Genomic DNA, 15215 nt, shown 5'->3' with positions numbered 1-15215 from the left:
GTGGAAGTCACTGCCGCCGGCTGAGAAAGCCAGGCAAGCGACGTTCAAGAAGGAGATGGCGGAGGAGGAAGCCAAATACCAGGCAGCCTGTGAAGCCCGTGATACCGCCTGGGAAAAGGAGAAGGTGGAGCTTTGGGGGCGGGCGCGTCGTCGTGCGAAGGAGATGTACGAAGACAGCTACTTCGCGAGGAAGGTTAAAGGCACTAGGCGCCTCATCACTGCATGGAGGTGGGCCGATAAGCTCCAGCGTGCCACCGACGAGGAGCTCCGGTGGGCGCGCAATGAAATGGCAAGATGGTCCGCGCTTGTCCGCCAGCAACAACCAGATCAGTACGTCAAGCGTTGCGAGGCGGAGTACTGCCTTCGCGCTGGGAAGACGTCGCGCATCAGGAGGGATTATTAGTTTTAGTATTGTTCGTTTTCAATTTTATGCATTGTACCTAGTAGTTAAGTATCATTACATATATGTGATGATATTATATATATTCTGTGATAAACTAATGAACAATATATATATAGGGCTGGACTATTCTGTTACTAGATTCTGAACAATATATATATTACTCTCGCAACTATATAGAGCCACGTGCGATTTTGACGAAGGCCCAACCCGGTAGAAACATGCCCGCCCGTAGGAACCCCACGAAAAAAAAACATCCTGAACTGGCCACCTCGCCTCCCTCCCGAGCACCGCCCGCCGCCACCCTCCTGCGCGCCGGCCACGGCCTCCCTCCTGCGCGTCACCGGCCACCGCCTCCCTCCCCGCACTAACGTCCGCCGCATCCCTCCCCCGCACTGACGGCCGCCGCATCCCTCCCCCGCACCGACGGCCGCCGCATCCCTCCCCGCACCGACGGCCGCTATATCCCTCCCCCGTGCAAACGACCGCTGCAAGCTCCTCCCGCTCATGGCCGCCGCAAGCTCCTCCCGTACGCCAACCTCCACCCCGCCTTCCCCCTCTGCTCTCCCTCACGCTCGGGCGCCAGCCATCCTTCTTCCCCGCGCGCGGCACCTCGATCCACCGCCGGCCGACCTCCCTCGTCCCGTTTCCTGGCCGCCGTCCATGTCGTGCCATTGTTTCTGGAAGGTCTGAACTTTTTTCCAAAGCAAACCAATTTTCTATTGATCTTTGTCTACCTTCCCTAATCTCTGATTTTTTTTGCCACAGAAAACCAACTTGGACTTCGTTGACGGCCTTTGCACCATTTTGAGCGCTGACAGCTCCTTCCTTTGCCATTGATACAGCCATCGACATGTACTGGGTGTTCCTTCGCAAGTTCAATTAGTGTCATCACACAAGTTCAGAAGTTTGATTTTGTGAAGAAGTATGAAAATTGTCAGTGCAAATGTGGAAAACCAGAAAGTTCTAATAATGGTGTACCAAAAGTTCAAGGTTAGTAATCTGGGGACGTTAGAGCAACTGCCGATGGAGGCGGAGTCAAAATCTCGTGACTTTCTACTGCAGATCTTCAGCATGGACTTCGATGAAGACACTCCTCTGATGTTAATGCGCTTCTGCATTTTAATAAAGAAGTTACAGAATTTCAGTTCCTCGGTACTTATAAGATCTTGAGAGGATGACAGAGGATGCCCATGTGTACTGTGTACAAGCCAGCCAGCCATGTATAAGGATCCAATGGAAGACTGGATTTGGTTGTTGTTAATTAGCAGCCACCTAAGCCTAGCAATTGACCGTGGAGCACGTACTGGATCCCTGACACGATGCAATTAGTCATCAGTGTCGACGACTGATTTATTTTGTTTTGTACAAGTTAAAACATCAGTGGCCATAGGGAAGGAGACCTTCCCAAATCGTGCCCCTGGACAATGCAACAATGAATTGGACGCCGTTTCCGCCTCTCTTCCAGCAGCGCCGATGTCCCCTTCTAGCTCAGCACCGGTTTCCCCGCCTCGTGATACGGTCTGCGGTTGCTTGTGAGTTGTCTGCTAGGTGTTGTTTAAGTGTCACAGACGGCGTGTTGTCTCCTGGCATCTGGATTAGCTGCCGACTGCAAATAAAAGGTTGAAACTTCCTGTCTATTTTGGTTGGTGAATATGTATCAACGAAATTTCTTTTCTACATGGTAGTTCAACTATTTCAAAAAAATTCTCTACAGGATAGTTCATGTGTTGCTACCAGATAAGTTCAACGAACAAACCGCCACAAGTACTTAATTTCAAATCATTTTATTTTGTTTAAATTCAATCAGCTCTACTGCATAAGCTATTCAAGTTTAGAGCTAACGACATCATCCGTTCGGACATGAAACCAAATTTAAATTAAAACCCCAAAAAGGTTGACTTCTATAAGTCCATGTTCCCAGACCGAGGCCGTTCAAAAAATGATCATATAAGTCCACTGTTTCATTTTGCGAGTTCGAAAGAAAAATTGATGTTGTTTTTGCCATTTTCAAAATTTCTCTTAACCAAAAAGTTCAATATTAAACATTCTGTGCCTACCCTTACATTAGCTAGTCTTCACCATGTCCAGATAGTGCCTAGGAGAAGTGAAGATAAGGTTTATATTGATGTTTATGATAGTTGAAAGATTAGGTGTAAAAAATATTTTCTTGCAGGCTACTGAATGTTTCAATTCGTTGTGTGTGAATTTTATTGTAAAAAAGTATTTTCACTTCCTCTCTAAATCTCCTTTCTGTCACTAATTTATTCTCTCTGAATGCAGCACGAGGGAGGCTAGAGCGACTGCAGACCGGTGACGAGAACCACTCTTCAGTTCTGCTATTCGTGTATTGGAAGTACGTATCCTCTATCCAGGCAGGAGGTAGAGGTAATTTCTCCCTAATGCATGTGTCATGCGTGCCTTTTTTTGGACACACAAAGTCACTAACTGTCCTAGTTAATAACTGCAAGTTGAACCACTACGAAGTGGCATTTGCAGAAATATTGTGTTGCTACTTTTCTTAGTTGTAATCCCGTGAACCATTTAATTAAACGGATTGCCACTCCCTTTCCTATATAAAGGATATGATTGATGTGATGTAGTAATTCTTTCGTTTACACTACTAGCAAGTAAACAATTACTAGTACATACTGATGCATAACTTTATGCATATGGCAATTAAAAAAGAAACCAGTTCATACCTTTTTTTTTGCGGGTGAGCAACCAGTTCATACCCACTACGCTAGCCACCTGAAAAAGCATAACTTTATGTATTTTGGCATAGAAATAGTGTCCGTGTTACTTTTTTTATGCATTTCATAGTTCACCAATCTTATCTGATTTCACTCACTTCCGTTACCATGTTATTTCTAGCATAGCATGTCTAAAATGCAGAAGTAGTGCTAAAAAATGTCATTGTGTTATGCATATAAAAGCTTTATACAAAATGCACAAACTGTTGTGTTTTTTGGTAACTCACGGCTGTGTGTAGCTATTGTATGTCTTCGGAATACTTATGCATACTGTTGTTTGGTACATATCTTCAGTACAAGTTTTGGAAGGCCGGGGAGTTCTACCGCTGGCATACACCAAGTTCAGAGATGTTGCATGGAGTGAGCCGACACCGCGGTAAAAAATGGTTTATTAGCATACTGTTTTTTTGGTACTTATGCATACAGTTGTAGAAGTGAAATTTGTTGGGTGCATGTGCAGAAAAAATGTCAGTTCTGTTTTCAAAATTCTGTAAGTTTGTTTTGATTCTATAAAAAAATTTAAGTTTCTCGTGTGTGCTGCTACAAATCTGAACTATTTGTCTAAACATTCTAGTACTGATGCAATCGCCTAAAATAAGTTCAAGAAAAAATCAGTAAGTTTGGTGCGTGTGCTGCTACAAATCTAAAATTCTTCTCGAGTCATTCTAGTACTGATGTCTCTTTTAGTCTGTAGCGGAGAGAATATTTTTATGCTCATTTGTTCATAGTATGAATCTCGTTTATAGTTTCTTTTCTCATTCTTTTAATTAAGAAAAAAGTTTATTGAGCTTGAAGCATAAACCTCTCGGCAATGTAACATTCTGCTGATATTTAATAATCGGTATGCTGTTGTAGTGGGACAAGGTCATCATCTTGAGGAGGTCAATGAGGTCAGTGATACCATGCACGCTGAAACGATGGCCTTACACTAGGCTGTATGTATAACTTGGTCCATGGGATGCAGGCTTGTGCTGCTTGAAACGGATGCGACTAACCTGTAGAAAGCATTACAGGAAGTGATTTAAGAGATGAATGTGTATGCTGTTGCACTACTTTTGCTTGTTGTTTTTATAAAGTTGATTGCTGTCAAATTTTTGTTGCTTAAAAATGTTGCCATTTGTTTTTACAATGTCCATTTTGAAGTTCAAATCGCTGATGATTTTTTTTGTGTTCATGTGGGTGCTTGAACATGATTCAAATGCTTTTGTGAACAATTTATCATGTATGTCTTGCCTGTGTAGCTTGTAAAACATATGCTCTGTACAAAAGAAAAACTCACTAGGTCTACCAGTTCACTGCGTATTTATATTATCAGTTCATAAATAAGCACATATAGAAGTTCGGTTTGTGTTATTGAACCAGTTCGGTTCATCGGTTTTATATTGTATGACAATTTGCTACATGGGGGATTTTTGCATCAGTTCGACAAAAAAGTGTACAATAGTTCAAACTCTGAGAGCTATTAAGTTTGACTTTTTTAGAATGGGAGTTGTATGTTTACTCTCTACCTGTACAGTGCATTTTGTAGTCCTGGTCGTTGCAGTTATTTTTTGTGTTAATAAAAATGAATTTATGTATTTTGCTAACCATTCCTCCACTTCCACCAGAAGAAAAGTGATTTAGACTCTTTATTGCAATCAGTTAGTTGACTATCTTAGTTCAACTAGTTAACCGTCTCGATTCACTTTTCTTGCTTCCAGGGCCAACGACGGTCGCCGCTCCTCGAAGGGCCAGCTCTTCCGAGGGACCGGTGGTGGAGCACCGAGGTGGACTGGTGAGCTGGGTGATACCGTAAACCGTTATAAAATTACGAGAACCATATAAAAACAGAATAAACTCTAGTTTGTGAAAACATGCTCAGTACAAACCCATACGAACATTAGCTCAAGTACTCTTTTGTCGGAACCATTCAAAACCACTCTGTGAAAAATACCTCAGTACAAATATGCACATAGATCAGTACAAATACTCTGTTTTTTCTGACGGGAAACAACACGACGTGTCTCACCATATTCAAAATTACTTCTCAATGGTTGCGAATTTGATAAAACGTTCAACATGACCAAGTTTTGCATTTTTGATATCTTTCGAACGGTTTATTATTTGCCTCGTTTCAATAAACTTTTCAAAAAAATCGCGTTTGAAATCAAATTTGACTGTATTCGAATTCGTTTTTAAATCGTAATGAATTAGAAAAACATTTCAATACGAAAAAGTTGCGCATTTTACGTAGCTTTCCAACGCCGTATTATTTGCATCAATCCGACAAACCGTTTACAAAAAAAGCAAAAATACGTTTCGCCTAGAATTTCACCGTTTTTCAAATTAATTTAAATTATATAGAATTTAAACAAAACAATACATACATGGAAGATGCGGATTTTTACCAGCTTTCCAACACCATCTTATTTGCTCAATTCCGACAAACCGTTTGAAAATTGAATCCAAAATACGATTCGCGTTTTCGGTTTTGAAAAAATGGTTTTTTCAAAACTGCTCTTAAACCATGATGGTTTTGCAAAAACGTTCAATATACTTTAAATATAGTTGTCAAGAGCTTTTCAACGATATATTACACGCCCCGTTCCGACGAAAAAATTGCAAACAAAAAATTGAACTAAATTGTTAAAGCATCAATTCAACCGCTTGAATACAGAATAGCCCAGATGGGGTCGCGCTATTCGTCACCCTGGGTGAGGAATTCTTATTCCTCACCCCAGCCTATCCCACATCCAGAGTTTTGAAACATAAGAAATAAAAACAGGTGAGGTAAGATTACTATGGGGAGGAAGAAACCATTCCTCAGCCGTATAAAAGGGAGAGAGGTAATCTTACATTATGCATGGCATTAAGCTACGTCCTGTGAGAAACTGTTATGGCGCTGCCATAAGAAACAAAGGTTGTGACGTAAATTTCCCTCATGCATGCTAAGTAAGTTATGGCGCTTACTAAGTCTGCGCACCCGAACCACTGCCGTAAGAGACAGTAAGCTCGCACGGTAACTTTACCTCCGCATCAAACTACCTCTATGTGCACGAGCTGCATCACATGATACTCCGTTCCTTTAAAAATATCTTTTTCTGCTCCTAGAGAAACAACGAGATAGTGATGCATTCAATTTGTGTTTTCTCCTTTTCGCTCAATAGTTTCATCTAGATTTGGTGTGATGGCAATCTCAGTTGTAATCTTTCTGGAGGTACCATTTCTGGAATTGCGTCCTCAATTACACAAAATATTTTTATTTGAATGGCATTCCTAAGAGAACCTTATTGTTAACATATAAACACACCATCACCTTTTAATCTGGGGAGTAGTATTATCTTTAAGGGCCTGAGGCTGAACTTTATTTAAACATTGAAGAATTTACATATCAGCTCAAAGAAAACAGAGCTAGAATTTACAGGGTCAGCTCTCAAGAAAAACAGAACTGGAACTCTATACATTGCCTCAGATAGCACACTGATTACACGACCCTCCAGGGAGAACCCTATACTCCAATACACTCACAGCAAGGAGAAAAAAGCAGGAACATGATTCTGAAAGAAAATGAAACTGGTTAGTAGAAAGCAAGGCTGCAGCTATTCTGCCATCTATAGACACTCCACAATACAGGCAAATGCAACTAATTTTATTTGTTCTAAGCAGGCGATTAGGTGCGCAGAAGGATGCATGGCACATCATTTATCAAAAATATGTTTTCTTCGAGAAGCCCAACTGATTTGCTCTGTGCCTTTGAGAGCTGTTGAACAGCAACATCAAATGGAAGAGTAGCCTCCGGAAGTCATGCGTTGCAACTCAAATAGGAACAAAACATTATTCCTGGGATAAACTCCCAGAAAGAATTTGGAAGCAAAATCAAATTTCCTTTACTCGCTAATTTTGGTCTACACAAGAGATCAATTAAACCAATATATTGTATTTTTTCTGTTCTTTATCAGGCCTTCATTGGCATGTCTACATGAACCAACAAGAAGCACATCTGGAAACGGGCTGCTAGTAGTGCTTGTTTGCTAAAGAAATGTTAAGCATGATTCAGGAATAAAATCACCTTTTTAATTGCTCTAAACCTCAATTTTAGAGCGTGGAATAGTTGCCCACTCCGCCATTCCCCGCTGCAGTCAGCGAGTCACCTCCTCTATGCTTGCCCATTGGTGGTTGATTTCAGGGCCACGTTGGGGTTCCGGTCACCTTCCGTGGCCTCTGTCCGCAATCTGCCAGATGTCGCTCACCTCGCCACGACATTCTTCATGTTCTGTTGCTGGTGCATCTGGAGGCATCGCAACGACGTCGTGTTCGTAAGAAAATGGAGAGTATTCCTAAGAAAATCAAATTACATATAGGAAAAGGAAGATTGCTACACAACTTCACAAAAGGAAGACTAAGAAGAATCAACGATATGAAGGAAAGCTGTATCTTTTCTATTCCATGGATAGTTCAAACTTTTCAGACCCTCTTCAATTCAGAATGGAAAGGCCATGCCACCAACCGGAGCCAGCCATGTGCTTCCCAAAAAGACAAATAATTGTGAACCAACATTTTGGAACTATTGACTCGATTATAGCTATCGGCATACTGCCAGGGTGAAAAAAGGTAATGATCAATAGCAGACTGGATAAGCTATCAGCGTACTGCCGGGATGAAAAATGGAAATGATCAATAGCAGACTGGATAAGTAATTTATGCAAAGGCATGCATATAACCATGTAGATGAATCAATATTAAACGGACGAAAAAGAAAAGCATGTCAATGTCACTATGCCAGTGTTACAAATGTATTAAGTCACATAGTAGAAATTGAATATACTTGAATGGACAGCTTTGCAAGATAGGAAAATGGGTTGAAGTTGAACAAAATCAATTCCTTACAGTATACATGAATCTAATGTAAAAATGATATGTCGATCTTCCGTATAGAATCCATGGTTACGATTTGTTTCAATAATGTGCCAAGTTAGATGGTAAATCTGCAAGCTTCGACGGAATGTAGAAACTTGGCAGATATGATTTTGTTTCAATGACAAAAGGCTGATGTATGTGTTAAATTTTCATAGCAACTAGCGGCATGTTAAGAAAGAAGAAGAAATAATCATTATCTCATGATAGATCAGAAAGTATGCCTTAGAGACATGCAGAAGAAGAGCCAATTTTTTAAAAAAAATTGTACATGATAATTTGGATAGATAGTCATCCTACATGCCAACGCTGTATTGAAGTGAAGGAGCATCTTTAGAACATGAAATTTGAGCGATAAATAAGGCAAACACTTATAATTGGAACTGAAAAATGTGTACCTCACAAGCATGCTGAACGTATCCCTGAATAAAACAGAAAGTATTCATCTAAATTGCACACAAAATCAGCATAGAGATATGAAGAGAACTAGCAAGCCCATAACATAGATTTGTTGGCAGGATTAACCTTATGTATCGAAATTTGATGTCAGGAGATGAATTTCTGAAACAACTAACTGCAAATGCTTGGTTTGCTCGCCACATAACCCCGAATGGAAAACAGTAACAAAACCTGAACAAAAAAAGCCTAGCAGGACTCGGGATTTAGCACGCCACCGTACCCTGACGTTGAAGCCCACTAGTGTGCTCCGCCCACCATATAACCACCAACAGCAGTGCCGAGGCCGGCCGGCGCTTGCTGATGCCACCCGTCGAGCCGGCCGCAGGCACCCAAAGCTTGAAAACCTTTGGGTAAAACAAAAACAGTCTTAGAAATTTTCCTAGAAAGGAACGGCTTAAAGATTCACGTACACCTAAAGCATACATCTTCTTCTGCTCCTAGATTTCTTGGCAGAATTTGAATTATTGGTTTGCCTGATAAATTCACAAAACATAAAGCTAGCATCACCGATATAAATCTTATCTTAAGAATAGCATAAAACAAACAAAAATCGGAAGGTGAATATTCTTTAGTTGAAGAAATATTGCTCGTATGTATGCGCAAATTTTGATTAACACAAATTTACAGAGAATTAGCATTGTCAGCTAGGTACAGGCTGATTCTTTATGTACATCACTACTAACATTCAATCAAGTCAGAACCATCATTTTTTTACTTCAGGATGAAAATTCGTGAAATTTAGACAAAACCAAATCAGAGAGAGGATTCACATGTCCCGTGAAAACAAAAGTTGATCTCAGCTAGATGGAAGTCTGATACTCTACTGTTGTCCTTTTTCTCCGCAGCCTTGAGCTCCTCCTCTTCTTCTATGTCATCCACACGGCCTTCATATCCTCTGCTATGATCTCCACCTCCTCCTAGAATTGATCCCACCGCCAGGAGCCCTTCTCCAGCATTACCTCCATCACCCGAGCTTCTCATTTTCCTTTCCTTTCCTTTCCTTGGTCTTCTTCCTCTTTCCCAGCACCGCTCCCAAAAACCAATAACCCTAATCCCAGAAATTCAGAAGTTCATGGAGGAGGATACGGGAAGAGATGAGGAGGGGGTCTTACTGATGATAATACCGTCGACGGTGAAGAGGGACGCCGGAGAACGCCGTCGTCCTGCCGAGCTCGCCCAGATCTTGCACCGCCCACGGCGCCTCCGAGTCGCTACCGCATGAGAGAGGTAAGGGAAGTACTCCACGCGCAAGAGAGGTAGTCCTCGCCGTCGGGTCGTCCGTCCGGCGCCGTCGCCGCCGCCGCCGCCGCCGCAATGACGAGATGTGGGGGGCCGGAGGGAGATAGGAACGGACTGGAGGAGTGGGCTAGTTTTTTTTCCTTCTGACATTTGGGGGAGTGGGCGACCAGCTAAAGTTTCCCTCGAAGTAAAATTACATTGGCTGGCGTTTAGTCAAACTACCATCGCTCGGTCGATCTACCCGGGTGAGGAATTACTTATTCTTCACCCAGGGTCACTAATAGACTTTATATATATATATATATATATATATATATATATATATATATATATATATGAAAAATCCATCCTACCACCCGGTGGTAATTACCCCACATATCTCATATACTACGAAGTGGTACTATATATATACTATTTTATTATTTTAAATATGTTCATATACTATATCTAAGATATTTCAAAGCAAGTTACGTGAAAAAATTGCATATGAGCCCATAGTTTTTGTTATATTTATGAAATACGTACATATTTGTACGTAAAAAGAGCATACTAAAAAAATGGTACATACTACCTAAAAATTTGTATATATACTACCTAATCATTGTTATATACTACATACTACACGTACATACTCTCGGTTTCGACAGATACTACATACAACATGCAAAACGCAAGTGGTGGTAACTACCACTGCTTGTAGGAAACATTTGTCCTATATATATCATGAATTCCATTTTCTATCTGTTTTTGTATACTAATTTGAATCTAGCCGTTATCATCCACATATACATAATAGAAAGCGTATATACACACATTGAAATAGAATATATAAGAACGGAAAACAGAATACACAAATTGAAACAAAGCAATTAACAAAGGAATACTATGATTGCTGTTAATGCATAGCTATCCACGTCGAAATGACTCAACAAAATAAAACGCGTCCATGAGACCATGACAGTGCAGGCGTTCGTCCAAGCGGTCAACACGCTCGTAGTACATCTGGAGCACGATCTCGAGCTCCAAGTTGGCTATTTCATCGGAGATCACCAACTCGAGGATGCGACAACCATGTTTCTCTACTTCGCCCAGGTGGATACCTGGACTAAGGAGGCGGTCGAGCCTATCGACCAGCGCGTTGGCATCACGCAGGCCGCGGACAAGGCGAACAACGCGACCCATACGAACGGTGCAGCGGGCGTCCGGTGCAAGTACGGGGCGGTCGGCCTCTGGTGCAAGTATGGCGCAGAGGGCCTCTGCCCACTCCTAGCGAGGAATGGGGGTACTAACGTGACGTGTACCCAACTGCGACGCTGTGTCGACAACAGGCAAGCGCCGGTGGATCCGCTCTTGCTGCGCGGCGCTTCGCACCTCTCGCTCTGCGGCGCTCCAACGGTCTTGCCGTGCGGCGAGCCGCACCCTATCAGCGCAGACCCGCTAGCTTGCTCTGCGGCGCGCCATCGATCATGTTGTGCGGCGAGCTGCAGCCTCTCGGCGCTGACATGCCTATCTTGATCCGCGGCGCTCAAGCGCCATGTGCCAAGGGTCTGCTCTACCCTGGCGATGACGCCCATCACGGTGTCGTCCATCGCATTGTCGGGGAGCGCCTCGGCCTCGACGGGCCGTGGCGCCTTCTCGTTTTCCTCATCGGCGAGGTTGATGGCAGAGGCGGCGCTTTGGTGGGTAGGCATGCTTGGGGGAAGGTGGATGTGCTACAGGCTGCGCTTGTTGCCTCCGTGCGTCGTGCGCCGCCTAGGTTTATGCGCAATATCGCTGGGTGGCGGGAAACAAGTGAGGAAATGGCGGGAAACGGTGGCGTGTTCATAAAATGCCATCAATTAATGAAAACTTAGCATATAAGGAACATCGAGCTAGCACAAGAAGCAGATGATGATCAGATGAACACGGACCACACTACGGAACCCGTCGGTGATGAATTCATCAATCGCAAACAGTTGTATACTAGCAAGCGTTTGCCCACAACACACACGGCTTATTCCATCACAAACAGGTTGGATGAATCAACTGTATGCTACGTATCGCACATAGTCAAAAAGTAATGCGATAGACCTTCTTTAACATGTGTTAAGAAAAACAAAAAAAATCAAAACAAGGACCTTGAGGTTAATTCCACCCCACAACACAAACGTCTTATTCCATCACAAATAGATCGGATGGATCAACTGTATGTCACGTATCGCACATTGTCAAAAAGTACTTCGATAGACCTTCTTTAACATGTGTTTTCAAATTTTGACAACTTCCCATCCGGTCACCCATCTGATGGCTGCTCCAGCCTGAGCATAGTTAACTTGAGAGTTCTCTTACATGAGCTATTTGGTGGAACAACTAGTCCTTGCTGATATAGGATGCCTCTTCGCATCCTTATGGCGTACCCGGATGACCGCCGGTCGCCCAATGGCCAATAGATGTTGTGTAGACAGAGCATATCACATACGTCTTATTAGAAGCAATCGTCTGTATTATTATCGGTCTTCGCACACATCTTTGTTTACAGACCTGTTTGCCGCGTATCGGACACATCCTGTTAAATTGAACAGTTTCTGTTATCTTGGCTCAAAGCAAATAGTTCATCCAAGTGACCCGTATGCCGTATATCGCACACACCTTGATCTGGCTGACCGTTCTTTTGTGTTGCCTAATCACAAACAGTTCATCCGAGTGAACAGTATGTTGTATATCGCACACACCTTCATCTGGCTGCCCGTTTCTGTTCTTCCTCATCGTAAACAATTCATTGAACTTAACCGTATGCCCTTCATCGCACACGCAATTAAAATCTGAACCGTGTTTGATGCATCCGTCATCACAAACGTTTTGCACCTTTTTTGACGTTTTTTTTACATCACCGTTTGCGATTATTGCATCGCACACAGTTTCGTCGAAGGGTGTCTGATCGTAGTGTCGCATTAGCAGCATCCTATAGTAGTGATTCAAACCATGCAAATTAGAGGTCAAAAATAGCAAAAGTGTTTGGAATAGATACGTTTGAGACATATCAGGCACCAAAAGACTTGATTGACTTAATTCAAGCATAATGTTTTTATAAGCCTTTAGGTTTTTCCGAGCTTACGACACTTCTAACATAATGTATGATTTTTATCTAGGACAACTTCTTGGTCGAGGTGTACGGTGTTGTGTAATTCTATTAAGGAAAGATTTTTTCCGGACCGCGGTTTCGCATTTTCCCTGCGGAGCTACACCTTGATGGTGGCGACACACAAGGGTGCTCAAGTACTATAAGACTGGGTGCATTTGGAATTTTAAGCTGGTACACACCTTGAGGGCTACTGCACCCAAACACCGGTTTTCACATGAGCTAGTTCCAAGGGAGATTCGATCCTTAGGTCGGACATGTTTCCCAACCCGAGCCTCGAGGGCTACTGCATTGACACTTCAATCCAGAAAAATCAAAGCACAATACATTTTCCGAGGAGGCTTCGATCCTCACGTTGTCCGCTCGCCCCTGACCTAAGTCTCGAGGGCTACTGCACACCGCGTTTTCCCTAAAGCATGTTGCCAAGCGAGACTTCTATCCTCATGTGAATTTTGTGAATCGACCTGAGTCTTGGGGGCTACTGGGATCATCGGTTTTATTTTATCCATTAGGTGCATACCTGATTTTGGACTGGCACACACCTTGAGGGCTACTGGCTATATATCTTAGTAGAGAATAAATGGCACCCATAAAATATTACCTATGAAAACTTTTTTCTGTGGAGGCCGGCCATCTACATCGACAACTCAAGACCGAGGTGATGCGCACCACTTTAGAAGCAATCTGACATGGAGGCCGGTTGCGAGAGCTTGGCTGCACGGGGTACCTTTCTAGTGTGCAACTCGGCTATACTCCTTAAATATTTTATAAGACCGAGGCGGTTTTACCCACCTCACATGCAGTCCAGCATCGAAGGTTGGCTTCAAGAAGACAATGTTCAAAGGATTCTTGTTGAACCATTTTGAAGGCCAACGACCGAACTAGACGTGCAGCTTAGGCAAGCCGAGGTGCAGTCAAACTTGAAGATCGGTTCATGGTGTCCTGGCTAGGGGCCTCTCACCATGTCAACTCCCAAACTAGTGGGCCAAGCTGAGGACCCGCTTTGTCAGTTTCGTCTTGGGTCACTTTTAGGCGACCCATGGCGATCTAGGAGGAAAATCAAGAAGCCTTGTCATTTAAGACAATGACTCCTTATCCGTGGAGGTCTCTCCTCCACCAACGTAACTGCTACTTCTTGAGATTGCGTTGGTTTTTTCCTTGAAGAGGAAAAGGTGATGCAACAAAGTAGAGATAAGTATTTCCCTCAGTTGAGAACCAATGTATCAATCCAGTAGGAAGAACATACCAGTCACCAATGGTTGTACCTACACAAACAAATAAATACTTGCACCCAACGCGATAAAGGGGTTGTCAATCCCTTCAAGGTTACTTGCAATGATGAGATCTGATAGAGATAGGTATAAAAGATAAGTAAAAGTGCAAAATAAAGTGAAGGTAAATAAGTGCCAGCAAGGTATTTTTGGGTTTTGGTTTTGTAGATCTAAAACTAATATGATTAAGATAGACCCATGGGCCATAGTTTTCACTAGAGGCTTCTCTCTTGAAAGAACGCATACGGTGGGTAAACAAATTATTGTTGAGCAACTGATAGAAAAGCGCATAGTTATGACGATATCTAAGGCAAGGATCATGAATATAGGCATCACGTCCATGACAAGTAGACCGACTCCTACCTGCATCTACTACTATTACTCCACACACCGACCACTATCCAGCATGCATCTAGTGTATTAAGTTAACAAGAACGGAGTAACGCCTTAAGCAAGATGACATGATGTAGAGGGATAGATCCAATCAATATGAACAAACCCAACCTTTTTACCCTTAATGACAACAATACAAATACATGTCATGTCCCTTTTTGTCATTGGGAATAAGCACCGCAAGATTGAACCCATTACAAAGCACCTCTCCCATGGCAAGAAAAATCAATCTAGTTGGCCAAACCAAATCAATAGATCGGAGAGAAATACAAAGCTATCTTAATCATGCATAAAATAGTTTAGAGAAGACTCAAATAATATTCATAAATAATCTGATCATAAATCCACAATTCATTAGATCTCAACAAACGCACCGCAAAAGAAGATTACATCGAATAGATCTCCAAGAACATCGAGCAGAACATTGTATTGAAGATCAAAGAGAGAGAAGAAGTCATCTAGCTACTAGCTATGGACCCGTAGGTCTGTGGTAAACTACTCAAACATCATCGGAAGGGCAACAAGATTGATGTAGAGGCCCTCTGTGATCGAATCCCCCTCCGGCGGAGTACCGGAACAGGTCTCCACATGGGATCTCATGAGGACAGAAACTTGCGGCGGCAGAAAAGTATTTTTGGTATGCCCTCTAGTCTATGGGGAATATTTGGGTATTTATAGAAGAAAAAATA

The 15215-nt window shown here is 42.6% G+C and overlaps 1 long non-coding RNA gene across 1 annotated transcript; it reads left to right on the top strand.

Moving 5' to 3' along the window:
• Nucleotides 1-623: 623 nt before the first annotated feature.
• LOC123169227 (uncharacterized) lies at nucleotides 624-4240 on the top strand. Its single transcript, XR_006484704.1, has 5 exons — nucleotides 624-1087; nucleotides 1169-2022; nucleotides 2684-2788; nucleotides 3448-3529; nucleotides 4009-4240. It is a non-coding gene; the product is annotated as an uncharacterized lncRNA (long non-coding RNA).
• Nucleotides 4241-15215: the final 10975 nt, after the last annotated feature.

The sequence above is a fragment of the Triticum aestivum genome, chromosome 7D (genome assembly GCF_018294505.1).
Source record: "Triticum aestivum cultivar Chinese Spring chromosome 7D, IWGSC CS RefSeq v2.1, whole genome shotgun sequence".
In the NCBI taxonomy this organism is placed as follows: domain Eukaryota; kingdom Viridiplantae; phylum Streptophyta; class Magnoliopsida; order Poales; family Poaceae; genus Triticum; species Triticum aestivum.
This window is presented reverse-complemented; position numbering and strand designations above follow the sequence as displayed.